Below are 18,883 nucleotides of genomic sequence, written 5' to 3'. Positions count from 1 at the left end.
GGTCTTTGCCAGGAGAGATTCAGTGTCCACTTTGTGAAACTGTTTGAGCCAAAACAAACATAGCCTCTGCTCCTTTTGAGACTGTGCATTGCACAGAGGCAAGATAGCATTAAACCAGTGTTTTTAAAAGTTAACTTGCTGTATAACAGCCTACAGCTGTTTAACAATAAATAACAAAGTTCTGTTACATCACAGCTATATTTTACTTATTCCAGCACATAGCAGACTCATAAAATCCAAGTGATACATCTGTCTCTTCATCTGCATCACTGTATTAAAACTTAATAACACGACTGCAGTTATCTGAGTGCACATCATCTCTTAAAGCCTCACACTGCAGCATCCATGTCCTAGATTATTCACAGCCCCACCTCAAGGCCTTCTTCTATCACAGCGACTCGATTGGCATCATGTTATTTTTGTGTATTTTTAGGTGTCCACCTTTTGAAAATGGTTTCCTTTTCCCTTTAGACTTGACAGTTGCATCCTGTTGGCAGAGATTTATTCTTAGGAAGATCTCAACACTCATCTCAGAACTAAACACAAAGTTTTTGAACTTTTGACACCTCTGAACAGTCCCCGCTTGTGTCATGTCCTGCCATGACATCCTGTTTCACCTCAGAAATACAAACAGTGACAGTAAAGGAGATAAGCACTGTCACTACAGATTTGAGATTTTAAATCATGCATCAGATGTCTAGCATAGTTGTCAGCTTGCTTGTGGCGGGTGAATGTGAACTGTTTTGAATCCAGGAGTAATAATCAAGAAGTTGTTACTCTGATTATGGTCATAAAGTGATACAAAAGGAGACTTTTTTTTTTACATTTTTCTTTTGAAAAGACCCAAACTAATGATTTTATCCTACTGACAGGATCTATGTCTTATTCTTCTGTGACATAGATTTAGTTCAGGTGGTCTTGATGTACTTAAATCTAAGACGTTTGGAAAAAGGGACGTTTATTCTGCTCCATTTCTACCCTTTTTGGAAACAGCAGGATTATAGGATGCTCCAGATGAGAACAGAGTTGGAAAATGACACTTTCTATGGTTTTCATTCACACACACGTCCTGGAAGGGTGTGGTCACACACACACACACACACACACACACACACACTGCATACGACATACAACTAAAACTAGAAGCCTCCAAGCAGCAGAAAGTTTATTTATTATCCACCTCTGTTACTGAAAGCAAATAGAAGCTTCTGGATGCAGAGAAACCTCACCCACCTGGCACTAAATGCAGCATAAAACAAACACCAGGAATCATTTGTAACTGCTCTCTGATCCAGGTCTGGATGAAACTGAATCAGAGAGCGACAGCTGAGTCATTCTGACCATGGAGCAGTTTTCCACTTTCTTTTCCAGAAGAATGATTTTCAGTGCATTTAGCTCAGTGTAATTACACTCAAGGACCAGGACTTTCATTTCTCTCTCTCCTCTCCTGTCTATTTGTTTTTAATTCATTAATTCATCTGTTTTCAGCGTGTAATAATCACTTACTTCGTTGAAATTAATAAATATCTGTATCAAATCTGGGGGCATCTTTTTGGTATTCTGTAATAAATTCTGCATTTTATGATGGTTGTTGCAGACTACATGATGTCATTCAATTTGGACTTCAAACCAGCTGAGAGTAAACAGCTCGTGTGATGGACACTTGACAAAATCTGCACTGAAAATCTGCAATCTCAATTTTAGAGAGTAAGGGTTGAGATTAGTAAAATAAATATGAACTTCTCAAAATTAAACCAGGTTCCATTTATTGTCATTCAGTCAATCTTCAGGTTGGATTTGATTGGATGTTAGTCTACAAATCTGACTACTGAAGGTGGTGATCAAGTCTGAACAAAGAAAAACGGATGACATCATCAGCATGCTACCAGGAAGCCAGGATGATAAACTAGATGTTAAGTTCTCGGAAATTGATGGGAGCAGCAATTTTCTCTTGCTCTCTCTCTCTGTCTCTCTCTCTCTCTCTCTCTCATACATACACACACACTAATGAGCTGATCTGTACTCCAGAGTCCCAAGAGGTTTTACTTCCTTCATCTGTCATTGAAATGAATGTAATCTCTCTGGGACTACAGCAGCAGCACCCATTGCTTATCCTCAACCACAAACGCACAGGGCAGCCACTTTTTCTCCCTCTCTCTCTCACCTGCCTTTTGACACACACACATATATGCAATCACGGCATGCATTTTTAAGGCTTGCATAGACTATAGCATCCACTGCTGCCTGCAGATAAAAAGAAAGAAGAAAAGTTATACTGCAGTACTTTGTGGAAGGAAGAAGAGCTGGCATTAATCAGACAGAATACTTCAGACTCCTGGATCAATCCAGCAGCAATGGAGGGAGGGAGAAGAAATTAAAATAGAGGAAAAACATGCCTAACTGTAGATACTGTAGATAGGAGTGAGAAATTATACTGCCAGTGTGCATACTGCTGCTCAGAATGTTGTTTGTGCGGCATCATTACACATAACATGCACTGTATGCCATATTTAGTGGCAAAGTTTTGAACCAAAACTTTGTCATTTTGGAAATTCAATTTATTTTAGATAAATGGAGTCTCATTACTGGATTCCAACAACCAAAGACTTTGGAAAGTTTTTTCTTTTTCCAGAGTGGAACAAGCGAAGTGGAGGAAACAGTCAGTCACAGTGCTTGGTGAAGGATGTGACATGGAGGGAGTGACTCACCACTCTGATCCAAATCTCCACTTTCCAGCTAAATCACCAAAATGCAGAAGATGTCTGTTTGTTGATGTTTAAATGCCGCCATATGCCAGGTGCTGCCTCAGCCAAGAGACTTCTGCCTCAACACCTTGTGTTTTAGCTCACTGTTTAGCATTCTGCAGCAGTTGGCAGCAAAACATCTCCATAAGCCTGCTAAGCACCATACAACAGACAGACACAGTTAGCAACTAGCTGGCGAACATGGTGAAGCATGTAGCAGCTTAAGAGCCAGGTATTTTCCTCAGGAGTTGGTGGAGACCAAAAGCAGAGTAGAGACTTAATATTTGATTTACATTGACAGCAACACAGATCCAAATGAATGATAACGTTGTTACATAATTTAAAAGTTGATCATATGTCAATTTTGTGTTTATAACTTGTTTCCGTTGCTGCCAAGTGGTCAAAAAAGTCTAATCTTGCAACTTTATTGCAGGTTTTAACATATAAATAAACATGATATTTAGCAGATTCTTCAGTGAATGCCTAAACTCAGAGATTTGGTGCCTTGCTCTACCCATTGATCTGCCAAAACAATCAAACTCTATGGCAAAGTACTGATGCTTTCCAATGAGGACCACAGTGACTTACCAAGAAACGCTTAACTAAAGAGCCAGTGATTACAGTAATAAAAATAAAGCTTAAACAGAAACCCCAGAGACAGTGTTTACCCAACACTGTCAGCCAAATTGTACCTGGCTCTGTGCATCACCATGAAGTACTTTCTGCACACAGGAGGGCACAGAGGGGGAGAAGGGCAATTTACTGCAACACAGTGTTGAAACACTGTCCTAAAGGTGGAGTGGGATATGATGGATGATCCACCTACTGGTTTTAATGAACACATAGCTTACAGCTTTTCCAGCCAGTGTTTCTGGGGAGGGATGTTGTGCTCTAATTCTCTGCATCCTTTGGGGAGAAGAGAAACCATGAGGAAACAGAATGAAAAGGGAGGCAATACAGAAAAACTGAATTGCAGGAAGAGGGGATATGATTGAGTCTTGGCATGGGAAGAATGGAGAAAGAAAGAATGGCTGGGTGGGTGGGAGAAGGCGTAACAACCTGAAATAGTCATTACAGGGAGACTGAGATTGCAGCAAAAGAGGGAGATAGTGAGAGGAGGTGTAAGAAAGGAAAAGAGGGTGAGAGCAAAGTGCCTCTTGAGAGTTGTAGCTGAGGATATCATCAGCCTGACTTGCAGGGGAAAAAAAAAAACAAAATGCAAAGATTGCAATTCAGTGTCGCTCCAAGACAGCATGCAGACTACAAATGTGCTTTTGACTATTAATACATGGTGTCCTCCAGAAAAAAAAAAAAATACAGGTAAAATGTTAAAGAGCATGTGACCTCTAATGGACCTCAACAGAATGATGAAGTGCCTGGTGCAGCCATCCCCATTCCTCCTGTCCTCTTAGAATGAAGGGACATGGTACATGAGATTGTGTTTGGCCTAGGTGGAGAGGAGCTCAGCAGACACTGGATGCTTGGGAAAGTGCTGCTGCTAGCTGTTGTGATCTGTGAAGAACAGAGGCATGCTGAGGACATGAGTAAACACACAGGATTGTCCAGAGCTCAGAAGGGGGGGCTGGAAACACATCTGCTCTGCCTGTCCAATCCACTCCAAACGGCATAAAACATGCCCCTGAGTGACTTTGAGATGAAAAATTTGGACCTGAAATTTTGACATTTTTTCATTCCAAATGATGACCCGCCACCTGAAAATGACTACTGTTTTTGGTGACTGCGACAGATGGCAGGTCATTGTTTTAAGTGAAAAAATGTCAAAATTTCAAATTCACTTTTTAAATGTCAAATACACTCAGGGGCATGTTTTATGCCATTTGTAATGGTTTTTGGTGAATTCTTTGAAAAAGTTGACACCACAGTTTCTTTATATTGGCCACTGTTTTTTGTGACTGTGACAAGCGGCAGTGAAAAAATGCCAAAATTTCAAGTCCACATTTTTCACCTCAAAGTCACTCAGGGGCATGTTTTATGCCATTTGGAGTGGATTTGCAGTGGTTTTTGGTGAATTCTTTGAAAAAATTGTCACCACAGTTTTTTGATGTCGGCCACCATTTTTGGTGAGACTTCCAGAAACACATACAACATCTCCTGAACTATCACCAGAATAGGTCTCTGATTAAATTCAAGTTTAAATGGGTAGTATAGTGTTCAGGAGAATTATACATTATTTTGTACGAACAACATAAATGTAGATGTTCACAAAAAGTAGTGGCTTTAAAGAACTATTTGAAAGTTTTGCTATTGCTATGTAGGCAATGTTAGCATCAACAGCTATTAACGTACCAGTCTTGCCAAAAGCTTCAGCCATCATTGGATTTGCAAAACAAGAGATTATACACCCTCTGAGCGGTGCTACTTCTTAGGGCAGTCTGGATGCTACTATAACTTGGTATCGGAAAGTGATGAGACTGGATGGCCAGGCCAGGGCCCGCTGGCTAGCATGCTAACTTCATTAGAAAAAAAGAAGGGATAAGAATAGAAGCAAAACAAGAGGTAACATTGGTGTTGTTTTCCATTGCTGGAGACAGCTCTTAGCCAGTAAGGGGATGAAGATGAATGCTGAATATGCAACATTTCCTCTAGACTGCTAAGTAAACAGCTGTTAATGCTAATGTTGGTTATGTAGCAATAACAAAACTTACCAACTGCTCATTTAAGAGACACATCATGATTTACCACTTTGTTTGCTGAGTGGTCCAGGTTCCAGACGCGTTTGATTTTCAGTGAACATTTTCCAAACCAGACCCTTGAAGAAAAAAACTGAGCTTTTGAGATCTATGCTCATTTTTCAGCTTTTGCCACTCATCACACCATTTTTCATCAGTGAGTTACTGAAAATTCCACGTTGATGGAGATATCTTGAAGTTCTTTCCACCGTGTGAGGAGTTTTTGTTCCAAAGCAGGGTATAGTGTTGTAAATTTGGAGACCTGACATCTCTGCACCTGGCTGATCAATGACTTATTCATATTGATAAATAGATTCAATCATCCTCAGGCTATAGGGTTATTATTGTTCTGGCAGAGCAAAAAAAAAAGAAAAAAAAAGAAAAACACTTATTTCCATTAGGTGATTTTGGGGTAGAGTTGTGAAAACGTTTTGTTCACTAGTAATCTTAGATTACCACTGCATCTTTGCTTTCCTTTTTAAAACTGTCATGATTATTAATGATTACACACACCTCAGTGAGAAGAAAAACACCATCAATCTTGACTCTCTTGAATTAGGATTCTCATCCTAATTTATCTCTCACTGTCAGTGCAGCTCATTCATCTGTCATAGTCTTGTTTTCTGCCAGTGTGAAGCCTCTCCTTGTCTCTCTTATCTCACTCTCTCTCCACTCCTCTTTATAGGCAAAATTCTTTAAACCAAATTTACAATCCCATTTCCAGCTACTAGCCCACTTCTCCTCCCATCTTTCCTTTCCAGATGACTTGACCTGCAGGGTGTGAGAACTGTTTGTCATACCATCGCTCTCTCATCGCATAGCTCAGTCTGTGAGAAATGGTCTTCTCACTGTGTCAAACCAAACAAACATAGTAAAGCTCACTGTATCTTTAGCTCTAAATAGGAGGATAGTGTTTCAGAGATCTGTTTTTATCTCCCACACTAAAAGCAGATGTGGTTCTTACCCTACCATGAAGGCAAGTGAAGTATCCCACTTGGAAAAACTTTTTTCAACCTGCTCATCCTTATTCCTGGATCTCTGTGGATCATATTCAGCCTACCTGTGGTGTTTCATTTCAGTTTTATACACTCCAGACTGGTTCTCTGAGTGCCTCTAAACCCTCCTCTAATATAAATCCATGCTGAATTTCACAGCAAGGAGAGTTCAGCCTGTTTGCTCTGATCTGTATCAGGTATAAATCTGACTGGCGCTGTCTGAGTGATCTGGGCTGCAGCTGCTCTTATTTAAAGAAGAAGTTACAAGTCCAGAGACGATGCCGTGGTTAAATCATACCACTGTCTTCTCTCCCAGGTTTCACTCCAACTCTTACTCCCTCTCTATTTTCCTTCTACAGAAAGCAAACAAGAATCTGAAAGTACATCTTTTTCTCTCCATCGTTCTTTGTCTGAGTCTGACTCTTTATCTCCTACAATCTTCTCTGTGATTACTCATTTGTAATGGCACCATTTATATATCCATCTCACAACAAGATCAAAAAAATGAATGAGCTTCACTATGAGCACACAGCATGTTTTTAATATTTCTGGGGGTTTTTGTGTGTGTGTGTGTGTGTGTGTGTGTGTGTGTGTGTGTGTAATATTACCTGGTACTGACACAGTGGCAGCTTTCACCCAATTTGGTGTCAGCTGCCTGTTAGTGGTGTTGAGTAAACTCTTTTAAATTCACTTACAGTGGAACAGTCTGTTTGGAAAAGTAATGAATTGAATTATTCTGAGTTACCCAGGAGGCTGTTATTTGCTGAACATAATTGAGTTGCTTTGTTGTTTGCAGCACTTGAATTCTTGATTCCCAGAGGAGCACAGGGTGAGTTATAGAGAAGGCAGCAGCTCACTAAGTGCTGGTTTAAAGGATGTCTCAGTAAAACAATGACATTAACTAATACTACTTATAAACATATAACAAAATTATGAAAAAACACATGCAAACAGGGAAAGAGAGGAAGCACTGTGTCGTAAAGCCTGGAGCGATTCAGTCAACTCAAACTAATCATCCATGTCCATAACAGAGTGATCATCTTTCCAAAATAGAAAGTTCTATCATTTTTGTGGTGTTACTGGCTCAAAAATTTGTGGCGAGTCTGTTAAACTCTTGGGGGATTTTTAGCTTCCATCACATGTCATCATCTTGTGGCAAAAAATATCGCAGAGAGTGATTTATGCTGTGAGTAGAGATGAGCAGGAGCACACAGTTCCTCTGCAGTCCTGCTGAGCTGCCCAATGTGCTCCTGTGATTAGGTGTGTGCATTAGGCTAAATAATGAACAAAGAAGTCTACTGAATATGTTTACCAGAGAGAACAAACTAATTTTGCATCATGTCAAAATACAAGCATTTACAACCATGTGAACCACTACAAACATTAGGTCTTTATTAACCCTGGAACCCAGATGTGAAATGAGTGCCCATGGTGACCCAGAGTCAACCACCATCTGGTTTAAATTTCCTTCAGTTCAGTTTACGCCAGTTAAGTAGTTATCTGCTTATCTGATTTGAGTCACTTTGTAATTCCTCATGCCTGAGTAACTTTGACTTTGCAGAAATGACGCTACCTTGTTTTTACCTCTGTGCTAAGCATAGACTTTGTCTGGTTAGTGCGAAGAGAAATTCTCAACTCCCATGTTACTGGAGATAATAATTGACAGGTGGAAGTACACAGAGTACAGAACATCACATGTAGTGAATAACAGCAGAAAACATTGTAGCTGTAATCTACTGGACAAACGGGTCCAAATAGCTGAGCATTTCAAAATGAGACTCCAAACCCCTAAATCTGACCTCTGACCTGCAGTGAAAGAAAGAATTCCCCTCCAGACACCAATGACATGTCAAAATATTATCACTTTTCTCCTCATATATGCAGCTATCTGTCCAGCTTGGGACATTGATCATGATTGAATACTGAAGAAGAGCCATAAAAGTAATAATAAAACTAAAATGGAGGCTGTCCCCGGGTTCATCTCTTAATGGCTGATATCTGTGTCTTCATAGTGGCAGAAAGAGACAGAGATATGAGACATTTTATTGCCTGAGTTGCCTGGAATTACTGACATTTGCAGTGGACCACAGCTGAGATGCTGTTTTCCAGAGGAGAGGGGCAGAGAGGGGTGTAGAAATATGCTCTCAGTGAGCTGCTGAACCCCCAACCCCAGCACTGGATCAGTCCATGTTATTACACCTGCAAGCAATGAGTGGGCCAGCAAGATCCTACCGCACACTGGAGATCAACTGAGGAGAATATCAGGCTTCCTGCTGCTACATGTTCTCTACTTATCCTCCCCCTTTTTTTCTTCCTCATGCAACTACTTTTCACCCTGCTTCTTTCATTTTCTGCTTTTTATTTTAAACCTCATCCAAAGGAAGTTTGATGAGCGTGGATTCACTGTTTCTGGGGTGAGCGCTTCCCTCAAGGGCAATTTGACAGTAAAGAGGTCTCCACACTCAGTGCTCCCCAATCCATTTCTCTGCTTTTATTTTTGTACCTAATTTCTTATAAAGCTTTTTCTTCTCTCAGAATCAATATTCTTTATTCCCTCCTTCTTCACTTTTCCCCTTTCAGTCTTTTCTTTTCTATGAATTCTTCAGTTTTATTCCTTGTGGAGACACTGCCAAGACTATTAAGTCTTCCACTTTTGTCTCTTGGCTTCAATATGTTTGGACAGCCAGGGAGAAAAAGTCCTGATAATAAACTCCAGAACAAATCAATTATCCCTGTGCCAGTCTCAGTGTGTGAGAGGGGACAGAGCCAACCTCTCACAAAGGATCAGCAACTTTTTAGATTTTGCACTTAGGTAGTGTTTCACCAGCTGCCAGGTGTTATGAAGCATCCTCTGAAATTTTTTTATTCCTAGCAATTGTCCGCACTACTGCTGAGTCATCATATTCATTTTAGACTGATATTCAAGCTTTGTTTTACACACTAAATGCTGTATCAAAAAATATGTCTAGTACACACAGCCCACCACTAAAACCAACACTAGTGCCCAAAGTAGAGCTGAAATGAGTAGTTGACCAGTCAGTCAGTAGAAGTAATCAATAATGATTGATTAATTGCTCATGATTGCTCATCTACGATGCCATAAATGTTATGTTTATCAACAGCTGTAGATACAACAGTGAGAGAAAAAATGTGAATGCGAAGTTATAAATGAAACGAAACTGTCAAGAGTGTTTTTCCATGAACTTGTGACCTTACAAAGACACTGCGGCAACTGTTCCTCACAGCACAAGTTGATGTATTCCACAAGTGTTGTGAAATGAATAAAGAGGGGATTTGCTCAGATCTTTTGGTTGATATCTTTTTGCTCTGAGTTGACTTATATTTGCAGTGCAAACACAATTTGTTCTCCCACTCCCACAGCTAAACAGCATAAATCACTGCTTGCTTTCTGTCTCCTGGAATATGCTTTACAGCCAAAACTATACAGACAAGAGTTCTTATCTCTCTGTTGACAACGGGGAGAAAATTTAAGTTTTCTTCCTCTGTGAATTTCTCTCTGAAAAATGAGCCAAGGGTCAGAAGATAAAACATAAAAGTCTCATAGAGTCTCATATTCGGCTTAATTCAACAAGAGAGAAGGGAATTCACAACCACCTGCTCTGAGCCTGACATCCGTGCAACACAAACATAACTGACATCTGATTTGTGAGCCTCTCAAGCACCTCTGTTGCCATGTTTTGAACTGCTGAGAATCTCAATGGGCCTTTAATGAAACTTATGTTTCACCTCCAGCAAAACCTGACTTCCGTGTCAGCAAGCTGCTGCTGCAAACTCTCACTCCACCGTGTCAAAGTTAAATGATAAATGGAGACAAGAGGATAATTACATGAATACTGCTGACTCAAAGTGTTGAGCCTGTGATGGTCTCTATACTATTTACATTGAGGGAAGGAAAGAAAAGTGGAAACAGGCCAGTGCAAACCAGCAAATTATCTCCACAAATCTGGGTGGTGGAAATGAGGTGGGTAACCCTTCCTCTTCCCTTAGAAACTAACAAAAAATAACATATCTACCCACCCACCACCACCAAAAGGCCCCCAGGTGCTGGCATGTGAATGCTTGTGACCTTTATGCATTCAATAGAAGACTGAGTTCTCAATCATCTTCTTAAGTCAGTAGTTTGAAACAAAAAAACATTAACAAGCATTGAATGCCTTAAGGTGTCAACCCAGGTCTTCACATCTGGATGCATTTTCAGATTAGCCCATAATGGCTAATGCTAATGTAAGATATTTGTCAAAGTGTCAAGTTTTTCCACCCTAAAATGTTTTGTTTTCTGCTTTTTTTCTGCTGCCGAACAGGAACAGACTCATTTACGTGGAAGAAAATAGTTTTAATTAAGGAAGAATGATGACTGAAGAACCACAGACACACATGTGACAACACATTGTCCCTCCATTCAAAGATATATGTTGTTATATATTTGTATCTAATGTTAGCATGAACAGCAATGATTTGTTTAACCAGCTCTTGAGATGCACTCTGTGATTCAAGTGTAGTTCAATCCAAGACTCCCATACACCATTATATTCATTTAGCAGATGTTTTTCAACAAAGCGACTTACAAGAGGTGCGTTCAAACCAGGTAGGGACAAGAGCTAGATGCCATCCAAAAGTGTAACCTTTTTAAATAAATGACCTAAAGCATATTCAGTGCTAAGGTTGGTTTTTAACTTACTGTAAAGGATGAGCAGTGACTCCTCACTACACCATCCAAGTATTGGATAATCTGAAATTGTGACCTAATGATGGAACAAGATGAAAACTCACCAAACTTCTTACAACTCACCCTGACAGGGAGATGGATGTTTTAACAAATCTAATCACAATTTGTCCAGTGGCTATTACGGCACATAACACCACAAATGTCATAGAGGAGAAGTCAGGGGGTCACTATAGGACTCATCCTCTGGGGACCATGAATGTCTGCACAAAATGTTGTGCCAATTGATCCTGCTAAGATATTGTGGTCCAGATCAAACATCATTGTCGTCCCTACAGGCATTGTAACCTGGCTAAATCATTATAATAATTATTATTATTATCATAAACAGCATTGTGAACATGCTGAACATGATGCTGCACCTCAAATACTGCAGCAGATCAGCTCCTGTATGTTCAACAAGAAGAAAAACCAATAAAGAACACCAAAGAGAAGCAGAAGCTATATTGATTTCAGCATATTTAACAAGCCCTGTGGTGTTGATTAATTACTTCCAGCCCTGAGCAATTTAATGACTTAATCTAGCCACCCTGCTGCTGATGAACAAGCTATTTAAGAAGGCAGGCGGAAGCGTCTAATCCAGGCTGGTGAATGTGGAGCTCACAAGGAAGTCATTCTGCACTCAGCCCATTGGAGTGGGATCCCAAAAGGCCCCCGAGACAACTATCCAGGGACTAATTTAGCCTTTGTTCAGGTTGTATGAGTGGAAGCGGAGAGCTCTCTCTTGGGGAGAGTAACTGGAGAGTGACTTGTCTGCTGGACTGTCACTGTTCATTCAGTCAACTGATACTGGCTGACGCTTGTTCGCTAATGATCTTGCAGCAGTGTACTGATCTAGTGACTCTGGATTGTTCTCTTTCTGTCTCTTTCTTCCTTTTGAATCGGGTAGGGGAGGGGTTAACAGGATTTTGTTCTGTTTTCCACCATTATACTCCTGTGCATTCACACATATACAGTTATGTTTTAGGCATTTCTCTGACCTTCTTGCTTCACTTCCAAGATTCTCAAAGGAAATTGTTTGAATGTCAGACACATCACTGGATAGTTTGTAACTACTTGGTAAATGGTGAACACCTCGCTCTACATCAAGTGTTCTCCACATACCTCCACAATTTTATATTTGATGTAACATACTTTCTACACATTTATGCTGCATGTCGATTTGTGCTTTACATATCCTGATTAATTTAAATAGAACAAATGCCTCACTATCATATAGGTTAAGCTTTTTTGCAGACTCTTTGCACTAAATGTCTTGGCTCCTTAATGGATTTAGTCAGTTCTAGTTTTGAAGAAGAATAAGTCACTGACTCACTGCAGTCATTCAAATAATTCTGATCCACTGCACTCAGCAGATGATGGGATTTCAAACCATGACAGCTTGAGTAAACATTTATTTTGTAACCATTGTAGAGCAATACTGACCACTGCATATGAGTTGTCCTGCTTTGTACCGTTTTCACAGTCAGCATAAAATGGGAATGTGATGTATTGGCTTTCACTATCAGCAGCTAACAGGCCATATGTAATCAGCACCATGTTTCTCCAGAGGAAAAGTGATTCTTCAAGCTTGGGATGATTGCGCAGTCTGTGCACAGCCCAGGCTCTCCCGGGTTGAATGTGGGTTTAATTTCACACAGACATGGATCTGATAACCGCCCAGATGAGTGTAAATGGGTAATTTGCTTCCACTGAAACTCCATTCCTCAGCAGAGGCAAAAAAGATTAATCTAATTCTAATTTCAGAGTGATATAGCAGAGCGAGGTGCTTTGACCGCAGTGGTGTGACATTGCCACAAAGACTTTTGTTACTGAGTATAATGTGTCCATAAACTGTAGTAGATGCACTGCCTAAACACCCTAATGACATTTTAAACATGAAAACGTTATCCATCCCCGGTCCACTGTTACATTCTCATCACTGAGAGATTTTGTATTAATCCCAGGTGTTTCTTAGTAATGAACTGTTTTGTAATAAATTACATCTCCTTGTACTCTATTTCCCTCCACCTGACTTGTCTACCTTCAATGAAAAATCACTTTCGTTTCCCAGAACGCACTTTGGCAGTCCCCACAGAGCAGGTGTGAGCTTGTTGCTTTCAGTAAATGGTGCGTGTATTGGCATATTTTTATGATTGCACCTGTGTCCCTTACTCAAATGCTACATGTCTTGTGGCTGTATTGCATTTTAGTCTGTTGTTAATGGAGAAACTGATCTCTCTGCCTCGTCTTTGATGGATTTCTCCACATAAGAGTGCTGGTAGTCAGTGTAAACTGGCAGAACTAGAAAGAATCCTTTGCTCTTTGCTACTGAGAGACTGACACCAAAAAAGCTGATGTTTATTGCTGATGTTCTGGATTTTCTTCAACCTTTGGCCGGTGGTCTCTATCGTTTATTTATTCTCTTGATCAGTTGGTCTCTAAAATATAAGAAAACAGTAGGAAATGGCCACAATAATTTCCTAAAGCTAAATGTAACATCTCCACATGTCTGATTTTGTCCAGTTAACAGTCCAAAAAACCCCAAAAATATTTAATGTACCATAATGTAAGACATCAAATTCTTACATTTAAGATCTTGGAACCATTAAATATTTGCATTTTCTTCTTGAAGCAATTCATCATTTACCCAAACAGTGTGCTTGTTAATTTTCTGTTGCTTTCTAGCTAGAATTGGTTTTGGTTTTGCCATTATTACTGACCTATAGAGCAACAAACTATATTAACTATAAAAGGGAAAGACATATGGATAGGCTACAGATAATAAAATGCCAACCTGGCAAACAGTTGATGGGGGAGAGAGGAAATAGTGATTGAATTAAATTTACATTGTCAAATCACACATAAATCAAATCCACATTTAACTCAATTGTGGCTTTGATGGCAGCATTCCAAGTGGAAATTACCACGCTCCTCATTCCATCTGTAAATCCACTCATCTACCCGGAAACGCCAAGGCTTCCTGTAACTGAGCAGTGAGCAACAGATACCATCAGACACTCTGCCATGAGTCAGGATGGTACAGTTTAAAGCAGCAAAAAATGCTTATCAGACACTGCAAGCATGGCACTCACGTTTCCACAGGGAGACAAGGCACAAACAGTAGTCAGAGGAAAGAGAAAAATAAAACATTATGACCAAAGCTGCTTTGGTGAAGATACAATCAGCAAAATTCATGTTTGTTTTTTGGGTTTCCCTTGTTGATAGACAGGACATACACATTTTGGAGCATTAACAATTCATCATAATTTCAAATACCAGATCATTTTGCATTTCAATATATATGCAGACATCATGTCCAGGTATTAGACTATCAGCCTTTGAGACAATATAATATGTATTAAAGGTTAAGGCTAGAGTTATTCTACTTTTCTTTTTTTTTTTACTAGCAAGAAATCCCGTGAAAAGACCAAAACCAACAATGTGTTAGTCCATTTCTCGTACCTTCTGACTTTTCTACCATGTCTGTGGCATTTCCATAGACTTACACTAAGTCAATTCATCCAATTATCAATATATACCTTAAATTACACAACACAAAAGTTAAATGTGGCTCCCTTGATGTGTTTTAAATAATTGAGCTCTGCAGCACATGGGAACAACATATATCAGGCTTTGTTCACACAGAGGTTTCAGTAGAATCAATGTCTTTCCTGTTTTGGTCTTATCATGGGATGTGTTAACTGTGAGAAAAATATAGACTATCATCAGACACCAAAACCAAACAAACATGTTGGTAAATAATGTTGGTAAAGAAGTTTTATCATTTAACTACATAGGATGTTTTGTTTGTAACACTGATTAAACTCTGTTTAACAGCCATTGGAGCTAGTTTTATATATGCTGATTAACAGCAATTCACACTAAATGCTGCACCCAAGTAAACCTTCTCTGTGCTCATGAACAGCATGAGAACAGTATTTGTTCTGCATGTAAGTTGTCAGTATGCTGAGTCAGCTAAAAGACACAATCAAAACATTCTTAAAGAGTGTGCTGATCACATTCTTAGGTTACTAAAAGTAAAAGGCTGCGGCTTATGTTTTTCTGATCTTCCCACAATACTTTCAGCAGTGATTCTTTTGGCTATCTTCGCTCCACTGAAGTGGTTCACACTCTCTTGGCTTATATCTAAAGGACTCTGCTTTGTTAACAGGTCTTTTCAAGTGGTCGAACACCAAACGCCAGAGACTCTGCGCTTGAAGAGCTGGCTGAGATCCCGGAGGATGTGTTTCTGTTGGCTTTCCACAAGGGAAAACAGAGTGAGTGGGCGAGACAAGTTTTAGGTGTGAAACTTGTATTCTTCATTCTAAGTTGGTTAGAGACAGTATCGCTCTTAGTACAATCAATATAAAACCCACAGTAAGAGCTCAATCTGCTACTAATTCCATCTGTGCAAAAGGCTTGCGAAGGCAGAGCTGCAATGTGCTTGGTACCTGTAATGAGCGGGACCAGCAGCAGAGGACTTCTGGGGAGTGATGAAATAACTTGTGGGATGGGACAAAACAAATGTGAACCAGACACACAAATCAAGAGTCAGAGTGGTTTTAACTCTTTTAAATCAAATAAGACAGACAGGTAATCATTAATCATGTTAGTGCTCTCTGGACAGAGCTTTCACTCACTGCTGACAGTCTGTATTTGGTTTGGGTGCACCATTTCCTCTGGCTGGAGAAGTGACAGTATCTAGAAACAGAATATTTGTGACTAAATAGGGCAAATCTCAGTTGGGGGTGATAGTACTCTTCTCCACTGCAGTCTCTCCATGTGTTTTGGGTTGGGAAGAATGTATTTGCACATAAAACGATTCCCTGGTGCAGTATTAAAGTTGTTATTATGATTAAGGGATGAAATAGCTTTTGCTGTGAGATTATGAGGATCTGCCTTTCCTATTTTTCCCCTAATCATTAAGCCATTAAAGCAGTATTTAAAAAATAAATAAATAAAATGTATGATTTGGCAACAGGGGATGCAAATTACCTTTTGTTTGTTTTCCTGAATCAGATATGTAAAAAGGATGGAGGGGGGGTGACACATAAAGGATTCTACTTGACCTTTGCCACTCTCTCACTGTCCTTCTATAATACACTCTTTCATTCATACAGACACACACTGGTAGGCCTGTCCCCCTCCTCTTCCCCCTCCCCTCCCTGTGTTATGTATGAAATAAGGGCTTTGCTGACATGTGGGCAGACACACAAAGCGTCATTTAGCACCGGGTCATTTGTCACATCAAAGCATTCCTTGACGCATGGAGGGAGGTAATCTGTCAGAGTAAAATGTAAACAGGCGACACAGAGCGGCGGGATCAGCAGGCTCCCTGCTGTCAAATCGGCTCTGACCCTAAACCCCAAATTGTTCTCGGTTAACAAATACGTATCTGGGTGAAAGCTGATCTGAAATACTGCTTTCAGTCATGAAGAGAGACATGAAGGGTTTTATCTCAAAGCACACAATCTAGAATTTATCATTCCACTGTAACCTTATCTAGAGGCGCATATATTTTCAAAATTGTTAAAAAAAAAAAAAAAAAAAAAAGATGATGTATACATGTGTTTGATGATGTTTTACATCCCACAATATGATCAGAAACACTACTGTCTTAGCTTTTAAGCCACATGTTGTCAGAGTAAAAACACTTTTCCTGTGATTTTTAGGACGACCCAAATTCAGAACAAATCCAAACCTCAAAGCAGATTTTTATTGTTCAGCTCCAGATTCTTTTGAGCTGAAAATTGTGAGATCACTAAAAGAACAGATATGGCTCTTGGCTGAAGATTTCTAGCTGAAGTGCTCAACAGAAACACTGGCACTGTGTTATGTTATATGTCCTGCTGTTTCACTCTCATGATTTGAAAGGGGCTAGGCTTTTAACATATCCAGACCTCTATTGTCCAACGGCTTCCAAAAAAGAGAAAACAAAAATAAACCCACCATCTTTCTTGCAGTTTATAACCTTGAGCAACATATTAAAGGATACAATATCAATTTCCTGCTATTCCGCTCATATCTTTTTTTGAGATTGAATTAATCTGCCTCATATTGTCTGTCCTTCTTTTCTTCAGCAGTGCCGGCCTCCTCCCTTCTGCCTGCCCTGTTCTGAATTTACAAGCCTGTGGTTTAAACAGCGGGGTGTGAAAGATGTGTGACCCTGTGTGTGTGTGTGTGTGTGTGAATGTGTGTGTGTGGAGAAGGAGGTATTGATTTCTGATGGATGGTAGGTGTTTTATTTCCTCTATACATGTGAAAAAGGCCCCCTGGCATGCAGGAGGACAAGTTTAACACTCACTTATTAATGTGACAGGAACAGGAACAGGAAATGGAAGTCTCATCCTCATTAGCACAAACCTGAGGGATGACACTGTGGCATTCACAGTGAACTAAATGTATTGTTTTCACCTAAATTTACCTTTACCATTTAAATTGCTGTAAGGTATATAATTTGTTGATTTTTGAAGTGAAAACCTTTTTATGTGCCAGATTTACTTTTGGTTTTCTTTACTTTTAAGTTCATGAAATAAAAATGAATGGTGCATTAACATCGGAAGAAAAGCTGATTTTAAATGTTTGTTTGCTGCATGTGTTGTGTTTTCACTTCAAAAAAAAAAAAAATCAAAATATACAGTTTGCCCAGGAGTGGCCAAACTTTTGAATACAACTGTACAACTAATACATACAATATTTTAATCAATACATATTCAAGCCTACGGTTGGCAGATGAATGTGGTGCAGCAAACACCTCAAGAAAACAGAGCCAGAAAGCATTTTATCTCCACTCACACTCAAGGATTAAATGTCTTTGGTGGAAGCTGGATTTGACTAGTGTGATAACACAACAAGGCAGAAATGGCTCATGAATCAGTAAATGATCTGTAAATGGCACAAAAATCTCAACAATGGTTAATGCCCGGGGGCGTTTCTTATGCTTTTCACTCATCCAGGCGGTAGGCGAAATGATGGAGAGGAAACGCTGAGTCAAGCTCGTAAGATAAACATAGAACAAGACTGGAAGTATGAGGATTAGCCTTCAAAGTAAAATCGTTAATGGTCACCGTTAAAACGAAAACGTAAGCATTGGTTTGTCTGCGACCGTTAATAAATTTAACATATATTCATTATAAAACGGCATACACGTATACACATTTAGAGAAGGTAGTTCAGTTATACAGGATGGTAACAGTTTTATTTTAAATGCCTCAAACGGAAGTGTTTCTAAATGCTGTGTAACTTTGCGCACTTCAGTGAAGCAGAGCGGTCAAAGTATCGGTAACTATCAGACTACTTTGCTGTGGGAATTCCTGCCTGGGGTTGGAATACTTTTGTGTAACTTAGCTTTGGGACAAGCTCAAACAAATGACGTTTTTGACGTGGTCCTGAGTCTTGGAGCTTGTGTTTACCTGTGGAGCTAATGTGTCAACTGGCAGGCAACGGTTTCCCCTCGTACCGTGTTGTGATGGCTAGCCGCCGTCGCTAGCAGGCTAGCTAGCTATATGGCTGGTGTTGGTACTGCTGTAAAGAAGGCGATAATTAGCTAGCAAGCGGGCGACGCTCGCCCGGCTGCTCGTTTGTTTCAGATAGTTCGCCATCTCCTGACACCCCTGATAAGGCGACTTAACGGATAATGCGTTGAATGTTACAGTAAGGTGAGTGTCACACATGCACCGTTAACCTAGTTTCACATGTTAACTCGTTAGCCTAGCAGCCGAATCACTC

General features: G+C 39.9%; 1 protein-coding gene across 5 annotated transcripts in view; it reads left to right on the top strand.

Annotated features, from left to right (window-relative positions):
* The first annotated feature begins 18,325 nt into the window (after window positions 1-18,325).
* ehbp1 (EH domain binding protein 1) overlaps window positions 18,326-18,883 on the top strand; it is a 133,327-nt gene continuing 132,769 nt past the window's right edge. For 2 of the 5 annotated variants that reach the window (XM_051076468.1, XM_018661288.2), the window contains exon 1: window positions 18,326-18,813. The gene's annotated coding sequence lies outside the window, so the exon portion shown is untranslated. The remainder of the gene's footprint in view (window positions 18,814-18,883) is intronic. The other 3 variants (XM_051076466.1, XM_051076469.1, XM_018661310.2) reach the window with 2 other exon arrangements.

The sequence above is a fragment of the Lates calcarifer genome, linkage group LG16_LG22 (assembly GCF_001640805.2).
Source record: "Lates calcarifer isolate ASB-BC8 linkage group LG16_LG22, TLL_Latcal_v3, whole genome shotgun sequence".
In the NCBI taxonomy this organism is placed as follows: domain Eukaryota; kingdom Metazoa; phylum Chordata; class Actinopteri; family Centropomidae; genus Lates; species Lates calcarifer.
This window is presented reverse-complemented; position numbering and strand designations above follow the sequence as displayed.